This window comes from Marmota marmota, unplaced genomic scaffold (genome assembly GCF_001458135.2).
Source record: "Marmota marmota marmota unplaced genomic scaffold, marMar, whole genome shotgun sequence".
NCBI lineage: Eukaryota > Metazoa > Chordata > Mammalia > Rodentia > Sciuridae > Marmota > Marmota marmota.
In genome coordinates, this window is record NW_025999977.1 from 55,726,816 (window position 1) to 55,746,151 (window position 19,336).

Sequence of the window (19,336 nt, forward strand, 5' to 3'; positions counted from 1 at the left end):
AAGAAACCACCATACAACATTTGAAGGGATAGGTATATCATCTCATAGTATCTTGTAAACCCTTTATTTTAATTTTTAATTGGTGCATTGTAGTTATATATAATGGTGCGGTTTGTTGTTACATTTTCACACATAAAAGAATTTGGTCATTCTCCTTTCCTGGCCGCTCCCCTCTCCCTTCCCTTGCCCCCCCCCCCCGGCCCTTTTCTCCCCTCTACTGGCCTACCTCCACTTTTCATGAGACCTACCCCACCGCCTGCCAGATTTTTATCTTTTTTTCCCCTCTAGCTTCCACAAATGAGAGAAGACACACAGTCCTTGACTTTCCAAGTCAGGCTTCTCTTGCTTAACATAATGCTCTCCAGTTCCATCCATCTCCTGCAAATGGCATCATTTCGCTCTTCTTCATGGCTGAACAAAACTCCGTTGTGTGTGTACACCACATTTTCTTTATCCATTTATTCACTGACAGACACCTCGGCTGGTTGTGTAGCTTGGCTATTGGGAACTGTGCTGCTATTAACATGGGTGTGCCCATGTCACTTTAGTAAGATGACTTTGGTTCAGATAGACACTGAGGAATGGGATAGCTGGGTCAGAGGTGGCTCCATTCCTAGGCTTTTGAGAGGCCTCCATACTGATTTCCATTGTGGTTATACTGATTTGCAATCCTACCAACAGTGTGAAGGATTTTTCCCCACATCCTCGCCCACACGTGTCGTGTCATTATTTGTTCTCTTGAGGACTGTCATTCTAATTGGAGTGAGATGAAATCTCAGAGTGGTTTTGATTTGTATTTCCTTGATTGCTGACGATGTTGAACACTTTTTCATGTATCTGTTGGTCATTGTGTGTTTTTCATTTAAGAAGTGTCAGCTTAGTTCATTTGCCCAATTATTGATTGGATTATTTACTTTTTGGTGTTACGTATTTTGAGTTCTTTATGTATTCTGAGTATAACTCCCTTTGGGGGAGTAGCTGGCAAGGGTTTTCTCCCATCCAAGGACTCTCTTCACACCCTTAATTATTTCCTTTACTGTGCAGAAGCTTTTAATTTGATGTCACCCCACTTATTGATGTTGGTTTTAATCTCTTGAGCTTTAGGAGTCTTGTTAATAAAGGAGGTACCTGTGCCAATGTGCTGGGGCGCTGACCTTAGGTTTTGTTCTAGCAGTTGCAGTTTCTGGTCTGATTCCTCCATCCACTTGAGTTGACTTTGGTGTAGTGTGAGACATAGGGATCTAGTTTCATTCTTTACATATGGATATCCAGTTTCCCCAACACTTTTGTTAAAAGGCTGTTTTTCTCCAGAGTATGTTTTTGACACCTTTATCAGAGAGCAGGTGACGGTATCTGTGTGGGGTGTGTCTCTGTGTCTTCTAATCCATTGGTCCACACCTCTGTTTTTATGCTGTTTTTGTAATTAACCCTTTGTGATTTTGCCTTCCCCATCTAGGTGGATCCTGCACCTGAGCTTGATTTTTGTGTGTGGTGGAGTAGAATCCAATGCCACGCTTCCCCACGTGGATACCCTACAGCAGCCCCAGGGGAGGGGCGCGCCATCCTGCCTGCCGACTCCCTCACAGAAGCTCCAGAGTTTCGCCACCGGCGTCAGGATTTCTAGAGAATTGGACTGGCATAGGGAAGCTCTCTTCAAATTCTCTTCTGTTTCAAGTAATTTTCCATCATGAGTCGTTACCGAATGTCATCAGATTGGTTTCTCTATTCATTGGGATCACGTGGGCTTTCTCCTTTAATCTAGTAAAGTGGTGAATCACACTGATCAGTTTCAAATGCTAAACCAATCTTGAACCCAGGTGTCAGTACCTCTTGCTTATAGGTGTATTTTATCTAGAGCACATATTGTACATATTGTAGGATTCGAATGTTGCATTTTAAAGGTGATTGCATTTATGCTTAAACATCTGATTGTTCTACAACTTTTCATTGTTTTATGAACCCTGCTGTGTTTGGGTGTCAGGGTACACCTACATTCTTATCTGTGGATAATACTCTTTCTCTTCCATTCTCAGGAAGATTTGGGGAAAGATTGGTTGAATTTACTGTTGAAGCCATCTGGGCCTGGAATATTCTTCATGAGAAAACCAATCTTGCTATTAATTCATTAACATCATTTCTGTCAATTTTGGTAGGTTCTGTTTTTAGAAGGAACTTTCTCATTTCATTTAAATTTTGATATTGTCATAAAAGTGATAAATGCCTCACATTTCATTTCAGATGATGATTTTATAAAAAGCTGATCTTCTCCTTTGGGAACTCTTCTCTTGTGAGTGATCAGGAGCAAAAAAAGAGGAGAGAAACCCAGAAACTCATATCCAAGAGCACTGTCCAAATATAGAGCTCTAACGTGGGATGTGAAAAGTCGTAGAGGCTCTTGGGTAACGGTGAGCAATGGCGGAGGGGTGGTGCTCTGCAGCTTTCACACAGTCCCAGGTGGTGACTGTTCTCATGGGCTCTGGCTTACCTCTTGAGTCATCAGTAAGATTGTGGAGCGCAGGCAAGATCTAATGACAAGGCACTGTGGAGCGCCCCTGTTTCCTCCAAACAGGGACAGGTCCTATAAGGTGGTGATTTAGCTAAATGAGGTCCTAGGCTGGGATCGTCATCCGCTTGGGACTGGTATCCTTTCCAGAGGAGGAAGAGGCACCAGGTCTGCTCCTGCCCAGGGAAGACGCCCTGGGAGGACACAGCAGGAAGGGGCACGGAGGCAGGAAGGAGGCCTTAGTCCTGCTGAACTGAGGAAGAGCGGGACCTAACACCACCAGCCTCCAGGGAGGTAAGAAAGTAAGCGTTGCGGTTCAGTCCCCCAGTGTGTGGCACCTTGGTGTGGCAGTGGAAGTTCCAGAATGCCGCTGGCAACGTGCAATACTTCTAGGCTCACGGGTGTGTCTCAGGGTGGGGAAAGGGTGCAGAAAGTCTCTGACTCCGAAATACTGCTTAAAAGACTTAAAAGCAGCACACTACAGGGACACAGCCACATCAATGTTTATAGCAGTTCAATTCACAATAGCTAAACTGTGGAACCAACCTAGATGCCCTTCAGTGGATGAATGGGTAAAAAAAATGTGGAGTATATACACAATGGAATATTACTCAGCAATAAAAGAGAATAGAATCATGGCATTTGCAGGTAAATGGATGGTGTTGGAGAATATCATGCTAAGTGAAGTTAGCCAATCCCCAAAAAACAAGTGCCGAATGTTTTCTCTGATATAAGGAGGCTGATTCATAGTGGGGTAGGGAGGGGGAGCATGGGAGGATTAGATGAATTCTAGATAGGGAAGAGGGGTGGGAGGGGAAGGTAGGGGGCAGGGGGTTAGCAAGGATGGTGGAATGTGATAGACATCATTATCCAAAGTACATGTATGAAGACATGAATTGGTGTCAACATACTTTAAATACAACTGGAGATATGAAAAAATGTGCTGTAGATGTGTAATGAGAATTGTAATACATTCTGTTGTCATTTATTTTTTAAAAAATCAATTAAAAAAAAACTTTAATGTTAAAAAAAGTTCACCTTATAATACTCAGCATTTTGTCTCACCATGACACTCTGGAAAGCTTGATTCCCAAGAAGATATTGTAGAAAATGAAAGCTTGTCACATTATGTAATTTTAAATTTTCATTAAATCTGAGAGTAGATTATCATTAACTTCATTAAATATCAGTAAGAACTACATTACTATTTAACAAATCTCTAAGTGTTTAGTGAATTAATATCTAGTTATAAATTTAAGATGCCTATTTTAATGCTTCTGTAAGGACAAACAGACAAAAGGGTGTTTATTATTATAAGAAAATAAATAGATTTATTTAGTAAAAAAAAAAAGAAATGTATGCATATGGAGGAGATGTCACAGAAATGAGGAAAAAAGATTCAAGCAGAAGCTTGGAAGTGACAGAAATCTCATTTCTGATAGTGGTCATCCTGGGGCCTTATGCCGGGGTGAGGTTGGAGATGGAGGTGGGGGAAGTGGTCCACTCTGAGCTTCAGCCAAACTTGTAAGACTTCATTACTTGAGCTGGTTTTTCAGGTGAATCATTCTTCATCTTTGTTTCATGTCTTTATATCATTTTGTTTGCTTTTAATATTTCCTAAAATATTGAAAACAAACAATAAATATTACCAATAGTCTATGATTTATTTAATAAGTATTAAATCTACTTTTCATGACACTATTAGAAGGTAAAGTGATCATACACACACACACACACACACACACACACACACACACACACGGCTTTATTTTTCAATGAGTTGTGTTGGCATGGGCCTAGCCATCCTTTCTGGCCTGGCCCCCCTTATAATCTGACTTTTGCTTTTGCAAGGTGACTGGGTTTACAGCTGTAAGACTTGATTACTTTAAGAAAATGAGATGTCTTTAGTGAAAACAGCCACAGGTAACATAGGGTTTCATTTCTGTCACAGGGTGGACCTTCAAGGAGTTTTGCTACTGGTTCCATGATTGTCCTTGCAAGCTTTCAAGCCCCATGCTGTTTAAAATAATTCTAAAAACAAATTCAGCTGCTAAAACCTAAAACCAAGGAGATGGAATCAGGAGATAGGCTTTGGAAGGCGTCAGGTTCCTGTAGACAAGGCCGGTCGGCAGAGCCCTCGTGAAGGGGAGTAGTGCCCTCATAAGAGAGGCCCAGGAGAGATCCTGCCCCTTCTGCCTTGGGAGGACCCAGAGAGAAGACTCCATCATAAAACATACGGCAGGCCCTCACACAACTGGGTCTGCAGGTGCCTTGACCTTGGACTTCTCAGCCTTTAGAGCTGGGAGAAATCACCTGTGGTCATCTGTAAGCCCTGGCCTGTGGTATTTTGTTATAGCACCCGAATCAACCAAGACATTTGTCGGCTGCTTCACGTTCATCAAAGTGCTCCCAAGGTCTTAGTGACTCACCACACTCTGCTATTACAAGAGGAAGACTTTTCGCTCATCACGACTTGAAGGTCTCAGAAGGCAGGGTGGGTTGGCCGGCTGCCTGCTGTCCTGGGAGCAGGCAAAGTCCAGGACACTGAGTATTATTCCCTAGATGACCTACTGTGGGAAGACCTAGAGGAACAGGGTGCTGTTCACCAAGTGTCAGAGACTATGCAATGCAGGAGGTGGCACCTACAAATACCCCCCAGATGTTTGGTAAAGTTGTGGAAGTGGAATGCCAAAGGAGACTGGTCTGACCTGGAAGGCCAGGGGACCAACGAGCACAGCACGCTGGAGACCCGGGAGCCAGCGCTGGTGCTGCGGAAATCATGGAAAAGGCTCTGCTGTGGCTTGTGGTAGGCATATCCCCCAAATCTCATGTTTTGGACTTAACCTCCAAACCACGTGTTGATGGCTCTGGAGGCACAGCCTTCGGGAGGTAATCAGGATTAGAAAAGATCATCACGGAGGCCCATGGTGGGACTGGGACTTTGCAAGACCAAGGAAGACCTGAGTCGGCCCAGGCTTGCTCCGTTTCACCATGTGATGCCCCTGTTGTGATCCATGCAATGACTAGGCCCCAAGATGACAGCCAGATGCCAATGACATGCTCTTGGACTTACTGGCCTCCTGCACAGAAGCCAAATACAAACTACCCAGTCTCGGGTATTTTGTTATGGCAATGGAAAGCAGACTAAACCAGTTCTTACTGCAGATTCAGTTTAGGCTGATTTAACCAGACTTCAAAGGCAGAGAAAGTCCTGTCCAACATCTGGCTACATACAGTGAAGGGAGGGAGTCAGGAACCAGGGCCGTCCTATTGTGAAGGTGCGGGAGCTCTAGAAAGCAGAGAGACAGTTGCCCCAGCAGGTGGTGAGGCTGCAGGTTAATTCTAATGCTCCTTCTTTCACATAGTTTCTCCTTCATAAACCCAACAGCCATTGAACCCCAGGGACAAGCAAGAACTGAAAGGTTCTCTTCTAGGATCCAGATGCCGCTCTGGTTTCGCCACCAGCAAGGAGGGCTGGTTGGGGGCAGAAGAGCTCCAACCAGGGTGTCAGTGGCTGGTGCAGCAAGGTGATTTCTCTCTCCAGTTCTCTGGGTCTCTCGTGACATTTCTGAGGCTTGGCACCACCTCCACAATCAGTCTTAATTACAGCCTTCCCCGGTGGCCTGCTTGTCCTGACTCAGCCAGTGTGCTGAGTCAGCGGGAAGTGATCTCACCCACTCTGTGGGAAGTTCCTACATTGTAATGGGGAAAACAGAATCCAAATAAGCTACATCAAAAAGAAAGTTCTCATCAGCAAGAATGGGAGTTTGAGACACTGGAAGTAATGGAGGATGTGGAAGCCTTTACAATGGGAAATATTCATTTTGATTGAGGAGAAAATAATATGCTACAAAGCAACTTACAGACAGGCAGTCAGATCAAAGTCTCTTGTATTTTGGTCACACTGGCAGTGACAGAAGTTATAAAATAACAATTGTCTCTAAAGTAAGGTTTGAATACTCTAAGGGTCTGAGCTTTCCTTAGTAATATAGGTAACTACCAGGGCTGAATTGGATTTGTGTTTTTGTTTTTTTTTTAAAAGTCTCCCCTTCCGTCTCCTGTTTCCAAGGGGATTTTACTTTCCAAAGATACACTGCTTATGGGATGTTGGCGCTCTGATTTTGGAGACCGTATGTTCTAGGTGTTCTGGGGGAGATCTAGGTTTCCAAGACTGTATCCATTGTTCCCAGTGAAGCTGTGATGGCCCTCTGAGGGGACACTGCCTGTGTCCCAGGGACAGCGCTCAGAGCGCTTCACACACGAAGTCATTTATTCCTGCGTGGCAACCCTTGAGGTGGACGCTGCTGTTTTTATAACCTTATCGATTTGGAGACCCAGACTCAGAAAGGTGGTGACTTCTCAACCTCTCCTGGTCAGCATGGCCGTGTTGGGAGGGTGGGCCTGTCACTCCATCCTGCCTCTGAGAGGAATAGTGCCCCTGCCCAGCTGTAGGATCTTGTGACCTGTGGTGGGAAGCATGCTGCCCCTCTGACTCCCACCTCTGAATGCCAGTAGAGCCTGTGAAGGGGTGGTATGCCTCCCCTGTGGTTAGACCACCCACGGGTCAGTTGGCCTTGAGTTGATCTAGGTAGATTACGCAGGTGGGCCCTACTTAACCAGGTGATCCCTCAAATGGCCTTAAAATGGCCCTTTCTCAAGTCAGAGAGTTTGGGAAAAAAAGAGGATCTACAGGGGCGTGGGCTGGCAAGGACTCGGGCTCAGCCCCTTAGAGCTCTGTCCCCTGGCTGCCCTCTGGCAAGAAGGCAAATCTTTCTCTCACTAGCCTCTGCAGTGGGGCAAAGCTGGCTGACCTGCACTTGAGCCCTGTGAGACCCTGAGCAGAGAACCCAACGGAGGTGCTAGTCTGCTGACTGTGGAGACTGCCCAGTCTGTGCTGCACCAAGCCACAGCCGCGGGTGACCTTTCATAAAGCAGCGGAAGACTCATAAGCCTCCCTCCTCCTCCTACCATCCTTCTTCCTTCCTTCCACAGGTACTTGCGAGGCCTTTGTTAGTGCATTAGAACCCATGCTGGGGAGTGGGGCTGTACCCAGCAACGTCAGAAGAGCCCCTACCAACTTTGGATAAGCCCCTACCACGGTGCATTTATAAATCAGTGAGGGCAGAGATGTTAGTCACAGGACCCTGACGCACACGTGCTGTGGCTGAGACCATGGAGAGCCTGCCCAGGCTGCGGGGAAGAGCCCCGGGGTTCTGACCTACCTGAGAACCCAGCAAGGTGTGACTCCAGGCCAGCAGTGAAGGCATGAGGTGGAGCAGATCGCCAGGGACATAGCCGGGAAAGGACCCTGCAGGTGGAGGGGACAGCAGGGACAAAGTCCTTGTAGAGACAAGAGACACTGGAGGGTGAGGAAGACGGCGGGCCCCACGGCGGCAGCATAGAAATGAGTCGGGATCCAGCGGGGTGCGGCCTCAGCGCCACGGGAAGGAGTCCTTCTGTGCAGACAGGGTGGCCCATCTACAGGACCCCACGACTGGGTGACTGGGAGCCCAGGCCACAGGCCTCACATTTCCGGGGCTGGACGTCCCAGATGAGGACTGCAGGGTGGAGCCAGCCAGGCCCTCCTCTCCCGGGCAGGGCAGGGCAGAGAGGGCAGTTCTCCTTGGCTCCTCCGTGCGGTCGCATTCATCCCTTCGCGGGCTCCACTTGACCACCTCCCACGCCCCAGCTCCTAACGTGCTGTGGGGTTTAGAGCTTCAGAATATGAATTTGGAAGGGACACAAGTATGCAACCCATAGCGAACAGAAAGCCAATCGTAGGAGACTAGAAAGCAAACAGACTGCAGAAACAGGGAGAGAGCGGTGAGTAAGGTCCCCAGCCGAGTGAGCAGGGGCTCTGGGCTGGGCGGGGGCCCGTGGGGAAGCCAGGTTAGTGGGGACGTGAGGGGGAAGCCGGAGGTGGGCTGGGCCACAGTGAGAAGAGCAAGTCAGCCACCTACAGTGCTGTCTTCAGGTCCTGGTGGAGGAGAGAGGTGGGGTGGTGGGTGTGGAGGAGGAGGGCTTGAGTCCGGTTGTCCCTTCCCGGCGAAGGCTCCGATGTGCCCGGTGGAAGCTCATCAGGTTGCAGCAAGGGTTCATGCAGGAACGCTTTCTCTGCAGCCGGGATGCTGAGATCATTCTAGTGAGCCAGATCCCCGAAGACCAAACGGCCAAGACGAAACGGCCACCACAGAACCTTCTGGAGAACCCCCACTACCCTCTCACCTATTTGAGCAACTCAGATTCCTCTTGGATGAATTTTTATACAGTGGGTAGCACACACTGCTTCACTATAAATCCAAATAACGGAACACTTAAACAACAACAATAATGGTGCAGGTTACATTTATTTTGTACTAATAGAATATGAGATAACAACATCTAAATGCTTGATAGAAGGCTCACTGAGCCCCTATCACCATGACCCCAAGATGAGAAAAAGACTCAGATGATACCTTAATGAAGTCTTACATTAGGTCCTTTAATTCAGGCCTCAGTTTTAGCCATTCTGGACCAGAGAACTTGTGACTGCACTGATCCATTAGATTACTGTTCATCTTATTTGTTGGGTTTTAGCTGAAATTCTTCGAACCGTGAAATTTTTATGCAAGCAAATCTGGAAGGCGAATTTTTATCTGAAAAAGAAATGAAGGAGATTTCACATTGAATTATGAACTCATCAAATGACATGAGGTAGCTTAAGCTTTGGAAATGAAGGCGGGGCAGTCGGCAGCCTGGAGATGGTGGGCAGTGCTGTTGGGCCCCGAGTCCACCCCAGCAGGTGCCTCTGGGTATTCGACTTCGCTCTGGAATCAGAAGAACGGGCCAGGTCTGTGTCTGTCACAGACCACCTCTGTGACTCTAAACAGGCACGTCTCCAAGGGCTGCTGTGATGACTAAGGGCGTACAGGGGACAGAGAGTCTGGGAAATTGTGACCCAAAGTAGCAATGGCCTTTCTCAGTTGTCCTCAACCTAAAGGGGCTGATCTGAACTCCAGGTCTGGGTCCATTTTCTCTCCCAATAAAGTCCTACCCACTCAAGAAGTCAAGTAACAAAACAGGGAAAGCAACTATCACGTTACCTAAGAGCCTCCTGGGAGCTCGTGGATCGAGTGCGGGAGTTCATAAAAAATCCGAGCATTTCCTTGGTTTTCAGCTGCTATCTCTGACATATGGGAGGCTGTAATTTCACAGGGAAGTGAAACCTTACCTCCTACCAGGTGCCAATATATTTTAGGCAAAGAGATATTGCAGCTCTGGAATTATTGAAACCCTATGTTCTTTCCCTCCAATTGCTCCAGGCAGACGTAAAAAGTCACATTTTTGAAATCAGCCTGTGACATCATCGGGACTAGCTGTAACCAAGGTGACAGTCTTGGGAGGGCTGGCATGAGAGACGGTGGTAAACATTCAGGCTGAGGAAAGATGGGGGATAGCCCTATTTTTAGATTTTTGTTATGCAGGTCTATACTGAGTCCTTAAAAATCGTAAAACTCTCAATTCTCAAGCAGATTGATATTTCACGGAGCCGCAATCTACAAAACTTCTTAAAACCTTGCTTGCTGTCTTTTTCTAGCTGTTAACCTCTCCAGAGTTTAAAGATCCAAAAGTGGATTGCTCGTGCCCTCTCTATGCCCCCAGCTTCTTCTCATTTTAAGTTGGTAATTTACTTAAATAGCCTTCAGTTCATCTAGGAACTGTTTCAATGGAGCAAAACTACGAGGATGGATACGCTCTATGGTGTGAGAGCATCTTAAAGATGTGTGTGTGTGTGTGTGTGTACATGTGTGCACTCACGTACACTCACAGGACTGCGTGTGTGTGTGTGTGCCCCTTCCCCACCAAGGAGCCAGCAGTGTGCCCAGCATTCTCTCTGTTCCTATTTCTGTCCTTTGTCATCATTGCTATAACTAAGCCCACTGTCATCTGGTAGGAATATTTACCCGCTAGAGCTGACTTGGCCAGCCGTGCATGGACATCTGGAGTCTAGACTTGGCGGCTCTGTGGGCAGGCTCGCGTCCCAGGGCTCCAGCGGCCCTGGGGCTCCATTGCCCGGCGCCCTGCTCTGTTTACATAGCTGGTGGGCTGCCTCATCAGTTTCAGCTGCCCGACCTCCCCCCGCCAGGACTCCCTGCCCCCTGCCGTGTCCTAGTTCTGACTGTGCCCTTTGGATGGCCACCAGAGGGGCCCCTGCCCCGCTCCCTTCAGCGAGCCCCTCCCACTCGGGTGCTCCATCTCAGGATGGGAAGGGGCCCGAGGATTGGAGGTTCTGCTTCAGAGCTGATGGACTGCTTGGGTTGGGAAGAAGAGGGTTAATAGATGCACAAAGCATAAAAGAAAGAATCAGATGTGGTGAAAAGGGTACAGAACTCTAAATACAAGATGTGGGTTCAAATCTTGTACTCAGCCGTCACACAAGACTGTAACCTGGAGGGTCTCTGGGGCTCCAGGTCATTAGGTGTGAGTTTGTGGAGGGTGGCAGGCTCCCAGAGCTGCTGGGAGAAGCCCACTCCTACCGAGGCAGCTTGCTCGGCCAGTGTCCGCCTCCAAGGGGAGATGAAGAGGGCACATGGATCACGTAGGCCTGTCTGTTGACCCAAGGCAAGGAAGCACGCTGCCGTATTTGCTGGAAACAGGGCACTTGCTTGCTGGGGCTGGGGTGGAGTGGGAGTCGAGAAGACTGCGAAGGGGGCCGACGGGCAGCAGCACCTGCCTCTAGATACAAGGTGATGGGGAGAAGGCAGCCGCAGTCTTGTGGTGGCAATATTTATGGTTATTTTTCCTCCTGTTACTTTTTATAAAATAAAAGTGTCATGCAGCTCTGACGATGGGCAGGTGACTTGGAGAATCAGACAGAAACCCCTCAGGAGCTGACGCCCCTGAAACGTTGTGTGGTCTTGGGAGTTCTTAACACCCGAGCGTGGCCCTGTTTTAATGGTAATGGGTCACATTTAGAGTGTGTTTTCGCATAAGGATGCTGTTACAGACCACAGCAAAAATGTAATTCATATACACAATAAGTACGATTGTAATAAAATGACACCTGCTTAAATTTCTATAAAAATAATTATTTGGATGTCTATCCAGCAAGCAAAAGCAGGTCTTTGAGAAATTATAGGTTTCTTTTGGAAAAAATCTACCTTCTGGAGGTCTGTGAACCACGGCCCGAAGCCCACTAGACAGAAACTGTGTCTCTCACTGTGTGCCTTAGGCCCCCAACGATCCACGACCTGGCTTTTCACAGAAAACACTCGTTGTGCCTGTAGTTATATAAATACATAGGTTTTCAAAGGTGTGCTCGACTTGTTTAAAATTAGAAATATCTGTTGGTAAAATCTATCATGATTTTCCCTGGCTGAAATCCATCTAACACTCGCATTACCATAGACTCAGCCAAGAGAAACCCAAACTGAACATACGCCCCGCTGAACACCGCTCCTCGCCGGTTGCCTGTGGGTCAAGGCCCGACTAAGCGGTTCCTGTGCTTTGAGATCTTCCTTGGTCCTGTGCAATGAAATTTCCCTTAAAATAATTATTCAACCTAAAGCACCTAAAACTACAACCCACAGATTGTTTGGCTGCAACTGTATGGTTGTTGCCACAAAGAGACATTTGGAGCCATTCATGGACCAACAGCCCAAGAGTTCTGATTTAGGTTTGGCTTGGATTTGACTGAACCAGCTATGAACTTCCAATTTGTTCACTAGCAGCAGAAATCTATCAGGTTGACCAGACATAGCATTTCAGTTTTAACAACATGAAAGTGTAATCACTCAAAGGGATAATTGATTCATATTATAATATCATTGGTTGTACAGTCAAGAGTAAAAATAGATTTTTAAAGTTGAGTATTTTCAATACAAGTCCATCAGTATTTGAGATTCTACTTTAGACTGAAAAATGGATAAGTAAACTTTGACTCCAAGGAGACAAATATATATATATATTTTTTGTACTGGGGATTGAACCAGAAGTTCTTTACTACTGAACTAAGTCCCTCTATTATTTTTTATTCTTTGAGACAGATCCTTGTTCAGTTGCTTATACCCTTGCTATATTACTGAGGCTGACCTTGAACTTGTGATCCTCATGCCAAGGCCTCTTTAGTCACTGGGATTACATTAGTGAAAATTTGTAGTAAGCAATCTAATGAATAGTCTTTATTTGCTTCAGTAAAAATTGAGCCCAAATAAAGAAGGTGGTTCACACAGGTTCTTCTCTGTCACTACAACTGACTGGAAGGCAAGTCTGTGCTAGGAAGGGTTTCCTGTGTCATCACTCAGTCCCAAACAACAGCTGGAATTACTCTGTAAGCGTGGGTGTATGTGTTTGCAAATGCGTGTGTGTGTGCACAGGGTAGGTATGTATGTACCTTTGTGTATGATGAATGTGATCATGTATGTGTGCATGCCTGTGAGCGTGTTTCTGGGTATCCATGAATATACCATATGCATACATGAGTGTTTATGCATGTGTGGGCGTGCCTTGGTGTGTGAGTGCATGCAGGAGAGTGTTGCATGCGTGTGTGGGCATGTATGCCCATGCAGAGTGGTCTAAACATGATATAAGCTGATGTCTGCAGGTGACAGAATAATAACACTGACCCTTTTGATGGTTGCTGGTTCAAGGGCTGGGAGCAATGTGGAAATCTTGTCCCTACTGGTGATGACAGGTTCCAGTGTTCCCCAATTACACTTTTGCCTTTGGATGGAGGTCTCGCCACGTTAGCAGCAGGCCCTGATTTTGAGTCATGAGTTGCTCTCCCCCGTACTTGGGCTCCTTCTGAGCCTGATGGACAGGAGCCAGAAGTCTATGGAGATGCTGGCTCACACCAGGCTTTCTCTGTGACAAGCTGGTTTGGCACATGAAGTGGGAATATCTTCATTGTCACCAGCAGCAGTAGCAGCAGCAGAAGATTCTACTTTCCTGTGACGTGCCCACCCCTGTAATTGGTTTTCTTTCATAGAGCCAAAGACAAAGCCTGCCTTTCCAGGGGTGAGCCCTGTGCTCAGGATTGGGGGGCCTTAAGAAGACCATTATTCCCCAGGTGAAGGAGTCAAGACTCAGACAAGGCCTTACTTACACAAGGCAAGGCCATGTCACATCAGTAGAGCCAGAGAGAGACATGGCATCTCCTGACTTCCATTTAGGGCTCCTTCTACCATCACGTGCTTCTTGGTCTTCTGAAAACAAAGACCATTTAGCTACGGTTTATATTTTGGGGACATTAGTAACATGGTCCCTGGCATATAATATACGTGAAAAAATTATTATTGGAATGAATTAATGAAAGAATGAATTGAATTAAATTCTGGGAGTCTAGAGAAAGTCTCTCAAGGCAGGGAACTGTCTACATTATCCTTCTGTAGGAAGAGAGAATTTAGACATCACACCTGGCACGGTTCTGGGCACATGGTCCTCAATGAATTCTTAATAAATTATTGTCACTGTGGAGACTGGCCATGTGCTATTCTATTCTGTTCAGTATATATCTAGCTTTGCTGTTGGCCTTAGGAAAAGCAGATTCTATTTTGTAATATAATCCGGGTGAAAGTAGGAGCTAGAACTTTCCCTGAAGGAGCCCCTCAGCTTCAGATATTTTACGGACAGGCAGCCTTCTTGTGTAGCTGTGGTGACCACCCTTTGTGGAGGAGGGTGTACTCTCTGGGTTCGTCTGTATCAGCCCCTGAGGACACCTGCTTACAGTGATCCCACCGCAGACCCCTTTGAACCAGGGACAATGACTTCTCACCACCGTCATTGCAAGGGTGAACAGCTTCCCATTTGGAGCACTTGACCAACTGTATTTCAGTCAGTCAAAACCAGAAATCGGTTGATGTAGAACATACTTAGTGGGCTTCCAAAGCCAATGGTGGTGCAATCAATCTAACTACTAACCAAAATGAGCTTGTGATGCTTTATGGATTAAAAATGTCACCAGTTTTCACACAAGTCATCTCATTTATCGTTCCGATCTTATGAGATGGATACCACTTCCATTTTACAAATTAAAAATTGAAATACAAAGTAGGTGTCAGTAACATAAGAGAAGAATCCGGTGCTTTTAGGTTGTCAGCACAGCGAGCCAGTTCCTCTTCATGCATGGGCCAGTAGAGACTGGACCTGGATTACTGGCACCTAAGAGTCATGTCACCCTTCTTGTGGGTACCTGCTGTGTAACACACCTGCTGTTGTGCAGGTTGCAGAGCCTGCCTTGGGCACCCAGAGTGGAGAGTATGTTGGGGGAGTGTAGGAAAAGGAAAACTAGTAGTAAATGGTGTTCAGATGGGTGGGTAGGACTGGTTCAAATCCCACCTCTGCTGCTTCACCAGGCGCCTGGAGTCATCTCCACTTGCTGCAGTGCTAGGAGGGGATCCTCTCCAGAGAAGCCAGCTCCAGAAGCCCTTCTTTCTGTGAATTGCAAGTAGTACTGGCTCCTCTTAGTCTTTGTAATCTCAAGTTATGGTTTATGTATTGCCTCCCAAAATCCAGACTAAAAATCCGCATTTCCACCCAACTTCAAGGTGCAGAGAGACCGGAAGGCTCAGTGTGGCCTGAGTTTCCTTTCCAGTTTGACTGCTCCTCAGCTTGTGACCTTGGCCCCTAGATGTAACCTTTTGGTATCTTTTGCTAGATCCCTAAAGTGAGGATTAAAAGAAAATACTGAACTCAAGAGAGTTGCAGAAAGAACTAAGTGCCCTGGTCAATGCCAATATAATAATCACTTCTAGCTTGTGATCAGGACTACCCATACTTCAGTGACTAGGGGACCACTCTTCTATTTTCACTCTCCATGGGAACCTTCTTGCTCTCCTATTGGCTGGACACTCCTCTGTCTGGGGTCAAGCCATCTTGCTCTGTCTCTCCTTTGCATCAGTTCTCAGGGTGTGGCAGGATCTCCTGCCTCGGGACTCTGACTGCGGGTTCTGCTCCCGGCTAACGGGGTAAGATGCTGCCCCAGGGCCTGTCTTTCTCACCCAGAGCTGCTTTGTGACCATATGATGTTAGAAGCCACCACAGCTGTGACCTGAAGGGGAGATATTCCTAACCCACCTAGGATGGAGGAGCCTCAAGGAGAAAAGAACTGTGCCAAGTCTGTTGAGGCTCCGACCAATCCTGTACCAACTCTGTGCAGTTGAGATACTTAATACATTTGTGTTTAGTCACAATTGTCAGTGATTTTGCTGTATGCTCCCTGAAGCATCCTTAATGCAGTCTGTACGTGCAGGAGGCTGTCCTTGAGTTGCCTCAGACCACAGGACGGGGGAGAGGCATAAGGAATGCTGAGTGACTTCAGCAAACAAGCCCTGGACTTAGTCCTGGGCTTCCTGGCTGCCAGGGGTACAGGGGGACAAGACAACTCCCATAATTTTACAGGACAGACATGGTCAGAGGCAAGAAGCAAGCAATGTGAGTAGGACAGGGAAGGCCAGGTCTCAGAGGCACACCTGCTGGGGACCCTCTTGACCATTGTACATCAAGCTGAACTTGTTTTTGGAATAACAGCATTTTGTTGTTGTTGTTGTTGTTGTTTTGCTTTTTGTTTTGGGAAGTTTTTTGGGAGTAAGAAAACTTAGAGTACAAGTCAAAATGAGGCAAGGATGTACTATTAGAGTAAAACAATTGTTTTCTGATTCTTCATGCTTCATTTTTTCTTCTGTTTAATTTTCCACCTTTATTTTATCAGCTTTATCTTACTTCACTCAGTCCTCTTGTGAAACTGCTCAAACCTTCCAGGACCCGTGCAATGCTGGCTCAGTGGTGTGGCACTCTAAGCAAGACGGTGCACGGTGACTGCCAGGACCTGGTGAGCCCTTGCCCACATCCCTCCCTGCCAACAGGGTGCTGTGTGCTGGGTCTGGGCAGCTGTCACTGGACACAGGTGGATGGAGTCCTGGAAGGCACTGCACAACCCAAGTGTGGGTTGTCAACAGGGATGAATGTCAAGTCTGAGGAGCCACATGCTGTGCTGAGAGGGGGTATTGGCAGGAAATGCCTATTGATTATTGATGACCAGTAGCCTGGGCAGTGGTGGCCTGGCTTTTCTTCCAATCATCATCCCCAGCTCCTGACAAGTGTTTGTTATGACCCCAGCTACGTCTCCCTGCCTCTCATAGAGTTAGAGGAGGTCAGGGAGGAGCAGGAGGGGTTTCTGTGTTTGTGACCACTGGTTTTCTAGTATATTTTGCAAAAAAACAATTTGACACTTATCCCTGAATATCTGAACATTTGCTGTGAACTTAGGAGACAGAGAAAAGTTGTCACTTATAAAACCGGATGAGATGCCAGGAAACAACTCTGGGGGAAGGGAACTTTGGGGACAATGGCTTTCGTGTCATAGCCTCTGGGCCAGTAGGAGGCAGGCCCATCTGTGGACAGCAGTGCTGTTAAGGTTTGATGAGGCCGGAAGGGAGTCAAAGGCCTCTTCTGAGTTTTGAATTAGGAAATGCTTCAGAAGCCTCAGCCAGATGAGCGGCTGTTTGCAGGCCCTGAGCAGACAGATGGCCCGGAGCTCCAGATGCTGTGCCTGTTGAAATATGCATTGGCCAGAAGGAGGCCGAGGTCCGCTGTGGGGGAATGCAGTGCCCAGGCCACCCGGGGGTCGGTCCTCCAGGACATCACAGGAGGGGTCAGAGAAGGCATGGCACACCCCAGCATTCCTTGTCCAGAAGAAGCCTACATCCCACTGCCTCGGGTTCTGCCTGGCTAGAAGGCGAGGCTGGTAGATCCCCACCGCTGCCTGTTCCTGATGGTGGCACTTGGAGTCAAGAGGAAATGGGGACAAGGATGGCAGATTCCAACTGCTTAGGAGGGGTCTTTGACAAGTCTGACTGGGACGCAGTGGGGTCCAGGGAAGACTGTGATGTCCCAAAGGTCATGTGCGGACTCCAGCTCCGTGACAGGGTTGGAGGGTGGAGCCCGCTTACTGCAGCGTGGCCCTGACCAGGGGCCTTGCCCTCCTCCTGGGCTCCTTTCTCCTCCTTTTGAGGTCTGGGTAACTGTAGCTGCTGGCTGAGGCACCAGGGCTTGGCAAGATTGCACGCTAATAGTGCCACCTGTGTACTCTCAGGAAGGAGCGTGGACTCCTATGGTCTCGATGGTGGAAGCAGCTCGCATTTGGCCCATGACCAGGGAGACAGTGCTGTGCCCCAGGTGGCAGGGCTTCCTGTGTAGGACCCTGCCCAGGGCCCTTCTCCCTGATTCTGCACGCCTCGCATCTGTGCTGACAGGCCACAGCTTTAGCGGCTGAGGTACTGTGGGAGGATAAAAAATAAACATTTGGTCTTTGCTCCTTGTTCCTGGCTCAGAGCTCCCCAAACCCTTGGAGCATCTTAACTCGTTGATGAAGGAGTGGGAGGCAGATGGCTTCAGGAAGGGACCTGCACCAGAAAAGCATCCATGGTTGGTGGGTAGGATTTAGGCCGACAGCGCCCTGCCCTGTGGACGGGAGAGAGCCAGAAACTGAGCTGGTCTCCAGTGGCCAGTGGACGCCTCGTGGAAATCCTGAACAGGGAGGCTCAGGGAAGGTCCAGCTCGGCCAACCCCCTGCAGCATGGAATCCACCAGAGGTGGGGGTGAGGGCAAAAGGTGGGCTGAGGTGGCTAACTCCAAGCACAGGTGAGGCTTGAACTTTGGTTCTTGATTGGTTTGGGTAAAAGTCAGGATCTGGGACAAAGAAAGAGGAAACCAAGGGAGGTGGAGCAAAAGCAGGAATCCATGGGGAAGTGAGTGGGGAGGATGTAAAAGTGCACCCTGTTCCCGGGGACGTGAGGAGGTCAGCAGCGGGGTCGGCGCGGGCTTTCAGAAGCAGTGGTCCAGGGACTCTCCGTTCAGTTCTGAGAGGAACTGAGGTGTGTGGGGAGGGAGGCACAGGGACCCAGGCCACGGCGACTGAGCATTCTTTCCAAAGGGTGCTTGAAGATGTGATGTTCTGTTACGTGCAGGACTGAAGTGGTGAGTTGAAAGGGCTGCACGTGCTGAAGAAATAGACATGGAACCACAGCAGCCAGCGTCGGGAGGCTGCAACTGGGTGCTGCAGAACAGCACTTGGGCTGAGGGACCAAGACACATAGGATGGTGCCAGGAGATTGTATCCCCTACTGACACTGCAACCCCCTTTACTATGTGCACTCCAGGATGCGCACACAATGACACAAACCAGCAAGGGCACATTTCTCAGCCTGTGTCCCCGAGGCTAAGCAAGGTGTGATGCATCATCTTGCTTTACCAACCTCCTAGGTCCTAATGATTATGCACCTCTTATGAAAGGCCTAAGTCATGGAAACATTAATCCAAACAAGGCTTGGGAGAACGTGTGCTGGCTCCTGCTTAATGGAAACCTCCCGGCCTTGGACATTGTGGAGGACTAGCTGAAGGACTTTTGGTGTCAATTTCAGGTTAGGGAAAACTGCATGCCTTACCAATTCTGCCTTCCAAGTCTTGGACATATGTGAGAAAGCTCATTTTACAAGTAAATATATTATCTGGACCACATTTTCCTGCTCGGGACTTAAAATTGAATGAATTTATAAAGGCATGAATAATCTTTGAAAGACAAATAACAGCAAAGACCTGTTTGTAATTTCTTTATTCACTTAAGAAAAATTTTCCTCAGCAACTAAATGCAAAACATCCCAATTTTATGTAATCTTCTGATTCTACCGCAGTCCACAGAAACTGCAATCAAGTTTTAAAACCCGATCACCAAGCAGACCGACTGAACACGGGCTGGTAACACAGGACACATGGTTTGGCTGTGCTGTCTGAACTCTGTGATTGTGCATTTGAAACATTATCAGGTATTTTTGAGGCTGAAACTGAGCATAATTAACT

General features: G+C 47.6%; 1 long non-coding RNA gene across 1 annotated transcript; it reads left to right on the plus strand.

Moving 5' to 3' along the window:
* Nucleotides 1-2,011: 2,011 nt before the first annotated feature.
* On the plus strand, nt 2,012-18,773 carry LOC125617278. The gene is made up of 3 exons (XR_007348256.1): nt 2,012-2,149; nt 2,239-2,797; nt 4,455-18,773. It is a non-coding gene; the product is annotated as an uncharacterized LOC125617278 (long non-coding RNA).
* The last annotated feature ends 563 nt before the right edge of the window (nt 18,774-19,336 follow it).